Below are 5,784 nucleotides of genomic sequence, written 5' to 3'. Positions count from 1 at the left end.
TTACACTCGCATGTTCTTGTAGACCCAATTTTTGAATTTTTACAAGGGGTAAAAGGAGAAAATGTATTCTTATATTTGTAGCCCAATTTCTCTCGAGTAAGCACATACCTAATATGTCTATGTAAATTGTTCGGCGGGCGCAGTAGAGGGCTCAGAAGCGAAGGAGCGACAAGGGGATTTTAGAGAGTACGTTTTTCTGAAATGGTTTTTGGGGGGCATGTCACCTTTAGGAAGCCCCTATGGTGCCAGAACAGCAAAAAAAAACACATGGCATACCATTTTGGAAACTAGACCCCTTGAGGAACATAACAAGGAATAAAGTGAGCCTTAATACCCCACAGGTGTTTCACCACTTTTGCATATGTAAAAAAAATAATAAAAAAATTCACTAAAATGTTGGTTTTCCCCCAAATTTCACATTTTTTAAATGGTTAATAGCAGAAAAGACCCCCCAAAATTTGTAACCCCATCTCTTCTGAGTATGGAGGTACCCCATAAGTGGACTTGAAGTGCACTGCGGACGAACTACAATGCTCAGAAGAGAAGGAGTCATATTTGGCTTTTTGAGAGCAAATTTTGCTCGGGGGGCATGTTGCATTTAGGAAGCCCCTATGGTGCCAGAACAGCAAAAAAAAAACACACATGACATACCATTTTGGAAACTAGACCCCTTGAGGAACGTAACAAGGAATTAAGTGAGCCTTAATACCCCACAGGTGTTTCACGACTTTTGCATATGTAAAAAATAAAATAAAAATTTCACTAAAATGTGGGTTTCCCCCCAAATTTCACATTTTTGCAAGGGTTAATAGCAGAAAATACCCCCCAAAATTTGTAACCCCATCTCTTCTGAGTATGGAGGTACCCCATAAGTGGACCTGAAGTGCACTACGGGCGAACTACAATGCTCAGAAGGGAAGGCGTCATATTTGGCATTTCGAGAGCAAATTTTGCTCGGGGGGCATGTCGCATTTAGGAAGCCCCTATGGTGCCAGAACAGCAAAATAACCCCCACATGGCATACCATTTTGGAAACTAGACCCCTCACAGAATGTAATGAGGGGTACAGTGAGCATTTACCCCCCACTGGTGTCTGACAGATCTTTGGAACAGTGGGCTGTGCAAAATTTTTCATTTTCACGGACCACTGTTCCAAAGATTCGTCAGACACCTGTGGGGTGTAAATTCTCACTGCACCCCTCATTACATTCCGTGAGGGGTGTAGTTTTCAAAATGGGGTCACATGTGGGTGTGTTTTTTTTTTTGCGTTTGTCAGAACCGCTGTAACAATCAGCCACCCCTGTGCAAATCACCTCAAATGTACATGGTGCACTCTCCCTTCTGGGCCTTGTTGTGCGCCCCCAGAGCACTTTGCGCCCACATATGGGGTATCTCCGTACTCGGGAGAAATTGTGTTACAAATTTTGGGGGGGCGTTTTTCCCTTTCCCTTCCCTTGTGAAAATGAAAAGTATAGGGCAACACCAGCATGTTAGTGTAAAATTTTTTATTTTTTTACACTAACATGCTGGTGTAGACCCCATCTGTTCCTTTTCATAAGGGGTAAAAGGAGAAAAAGCCCCCCAAAATTTGTTAGGCAATTTCTCCCGAGTACGGCGATACCCCATATGTGGCCCTAAACTGTTGCCTTGAAATACGACAGGGCTCCAAAGTGAGAGCGCCATGCGCATTTGAGGCCTGAATTAGGGACTTGCATAGGGGTGGACATAGGGGTATTCTATGCCAGTGATTCCCAAACAGGGTGCCTCCAGCTGTTGCTAAACTCCCAGCATGCTTGGACAGTCAATTGCTGTCCCGAAATGCTGGGAGTTTTTGTTTTGCAACAGCTGGAGGCTCCATTTTAGAAACACTGCCATACAATACGTTTTTCATTTTTATTGGAGAAGGGGGGTGGGGGGGGGGGGGCAGTGTACGTGTGTATATGTAGTGTTTTACTCTTTATTTTATGTTAGTGTAGTGTAGTGTTTTTAGGTTACATTCACACTGGCAGCAGATTACACTGAGTCTCCTGCTAGGAGTTTGAGCTGCGGCGGAAAATTTGCCGCAGCTCAAATTTGCAGCGGGGAACTCACTGTAATCTGCCGCCAGTGTGAATGTAGCCTGTACATTCACACGGGAGGGGGGTCAAAACTACAACTCCCAGCATGCACTGACAGACCATGCATGCTGGGAGTTGTAGTTTTGCAACAGCTGGAGGCACACTGGCTGGAAAACCTTGAGTTAGGTTCTATGACCTAACTCAGTATTTTCCAACCAGTGTGCCTCCAGCTGTTGCAAAACTGCAACTTCCAGCATGTACTGATTGCGGAAGGGCATGCTGGGAGATGTAGTTATGCAATGGCTGGAGGCACGCAAGTACAACTCCCAGCATGCCAAGACAGCCTTATGCTGTTCCTGAATGCTGGGAGTTGTAGTTTTGCAAGATTTAGAGGGGTTCAAGTTGTAAATCACTGTCCAGTGGTCTCAAAACTGTGGCCCTCCAGATGTTGCAAAACTACAACTCTCAGCATGCCCAGACAGCAAACTGCTGTCTGGGCATACTGAGAGTTGTAGTTTTGCAACATCTGGAGGGCTACAGTTTGAGACCACTTAGTGATCTACAACCTGAACCCCTCTAAATATTGCAAAACTACAAGTCCCAGCATGCCCACACAGCAAACAGCTGTCTGGGCATGCTGGGAGTTGTAGTTTTGCAACATCTGGAGGGCCACTGTTTAGAGACCACTGTAAACTGTGGCCCTCCGGATGTTGCTAGGCAACAACTTACCTAGCAGGACCCGGAAGCCGCCGCCGCACCTGGGGGATCCCCGCATGGAGGATCGCGATCCGGGATCCAGGTAGGGACCTTCGGCGCCGACCCTCCCTGGACGGTTCCCCCGTTTTGCCCGGACACCTATAGGTGGGCAAAGCGGGGTAACCGAACTTTAACCCCCCCTCCCCCGGTCTGCTATCGGTCGGTCGCTCGGCCGACCAATAGCAGGGATAGGAGGGGTGGCAACCAAGGTGGGGTTGCCACCAAACTCCTATCCCTTTAGGGGGATCGAGGGTGTCTCGGACACCTACGATCCCTCTTATTTTCCGGGTCACCAGTGACCCGTATGACCCGGAATCGCGCAGATCGCAGGTCTGAATTGACCTGCGATTTGCGCGCATCGCGGTCATGGGGGGGTCTCAGGACCCCCCTCGGCGATGTGCCGGGATGCCTGCTGTTAGATAACAGCAGTCATCCCGGCCCGATCACCGCTACCGGTGACGCGGCGCTCCCAGAACCCCGCGACGTACATGTACGTCGCCGCGCGCCAAGTGACACTTCGCGGCGCCGTACATGTACGTCGCTCGTCGTGAAGGGGTTAATGAATACTTCTGTTCAGTTTTTACAGAAGAAAAAGAAGGAAAAGGACCTCCATATAATGGGATTTTCTAACGGCCGTATAGGATTTTGTATCTGCCGTTTTACTGCCGATTTTCTGACGGAACTTTGAAAACGGAGTAATTATGTAGTGTGAAAGGGGCCTTATATGCAATCTGAATCCAAAATGATGGTTGATTGCTTCAGTTTTGCTGGAGCACAGGAAACAAAATATAGGTACAATGGTCGTGCCCCACAATTTAGGTGCCCAACCAAATACAAAACGGTTGGTTTGGCAATAATAAATCTGCGCTACTGGGCGAAATTTTACTTTACAGTTTATAGCAAAACGCTGAAAAGTTCACATAAAAAGCAAGCAAATTTTATAAAATATACTAAAATAAAAAATATATATATTGGAGCTATAATAGAGTTATTGTCATTAGAGATTAGCGAAGTTACAGTCATTCGATTCGTCACGAAGGACTGTATCCACCTTTTCCAGCCAACCAGAGCATCTGATAGTTGAACTAATTTATGCAGGCTAAAGTCATAAACTGCAGAGATGTTCGTGACGTGATCTTCAGCTGAGCTTCACTCTCATGAGACATAAGTCTTACATTATCCTCATGCACCCACCAGTACAATGAAGAATTTATAGTGGATTCTATGATAGTAAGCTGTCCAGGCCCTGACGCACAAAGGCAACCTACAAGCATAGAATATCCATCCCCATGCCATGCTACAATGTTGGTATCTAATCCCTCTGGGAAAATTTTGTCTTTGACTTGCTCCAAATTTTTCTGTTAATGTGGTCAAACAAATAAGGTAGCTGTTTCTGAACAGGTCTCTCCTGATCCCGCTATAGACATGCATGCTAAGCAAGGTTAAAGGGGTTATCCAGGAAAAATACTTTTTTTTATACATCAACTGACTCCAGAAAGTTAAACAGATTTGTAAATTACTTCTATTAAAAAATCTTAATCCTTTCAGTACTTATGAGCTTCTGAAGTTAAGGTTGTTGTTTTCTGTCTAAGTGCTCTCTGATGACACGTGTCTCGGGAACCGCACAGTTTAGAAGAGGTTTGCTATGGGGATTTGCTTCTAAACTGGGCGGTTCCTGAGACACGTGTCATCAGAGAGCAGTTAGACAGAAAATAACAACCTTAACTTCAGAAGCTCATAAGTACTGAAAGGATTAAGCTTTTTTAATAGAAGTAATTTACAAATCTAAAAAATGGGGTATGTGCAGCTCACAATATAAATTAATCGAGGCTAAATGGAAAGTATTTACACCAAAAAAATACTAGTACAAAATAATATATAAGGGAAAAAAGGGGGGGTACCAAATGCCTCTAGACTAATACCATAAAATGGTACATGATGATGGAATTACAGAAAAAATAAATCGGACTGTGCTTCACTTTAAATGATGTACAAATTTAATATAAATTAATATAAAATATTACAAATGAGACATAAAATAAATGATGCAAATCTAATACATATATGCCTCCTACCACAGGGCCCTTGTGGGGAGGTATGATATTTGAATACAAAGCATATATTAAAAAATGTTAAAATATAGCATGTGAATTATGTTCTACCGCTATCCCAATATCTTGCAAACCGACATAGTGTACTTTTGTGCGGTACACTCCGTTCTCATGTGATTTAGAACAGTTCACAAAGTGATATAGTTACCAACTCCTAAGGGTAGTTTTGGCTGGATGTCCGAGAGATGAATATGTGAGGGCTGTGTCCAGCGCTAGCGTGCGCATACGGTGACGGGCCTTTTTTGGCCTGTGGCATCCGGGCCCGTCACCGTATGCGCACGCTAGCGCTGGACACAGCCCTCACATATCCATCTCTCGGACGTCCAGCCAAAACTACCTTTAGGAGTTGGTAACTATATCACTTTGTGAACTGTTCTAAATCACATGAGAACGGAGTGTACCGCACAAAAGTACACTGTCGGTTTGCAAGATATTGGGATAGCGGTAGAACATAATTCACATGCTATATTTTAACATTTTTTAATATATGCTTTGTATTCAAATATCATACCTCCCCACAAGGGCCCTGTGGTAGGAGGCATTTATGTATTAGATTTGCATCATTTATTTTATGTCTCATTTGTAATATTTTATATTAATTTATATTAAATTTGTACATCATTTAAAGTGAAGCACAGTCTGATTTATTTTTTCTGTAATTCCATCATCATGTACCATTTTATGGTATTAGTCTAGAGGCATTTGGTACCCCCCCTTTTTTCCCTTATAATTTACAAATCTGTTTAACTTTCTGGAGCCAGTTGATATATAAAAAAAAAACTATTTTTTCCTGGATAACCCCTTTAAGCAGGCCTGTGTTCTTAATGGGGAGAGAGGAGAAAGATGGCGCCTCTCGTGGC

This window comes from Hyla sarda, chromosome 4 (genome assembly GCF_029499605.1).
Source record: "Hyla sarda isolate aHylSar1 chromosome 4, aHylSar1.hap1, whole genome shotgun sequence".
NCBI classification, from domain to species: Eukaryota; Metazoa; Chordata; class Amphibia; order Anura; family Hylidae; genus Hyla; species Hyla sarda.
The sequence above is the reverse complement of the archived record's forward strand: the minus strand, read 5'-3'. Positions refer to the sequence as shown.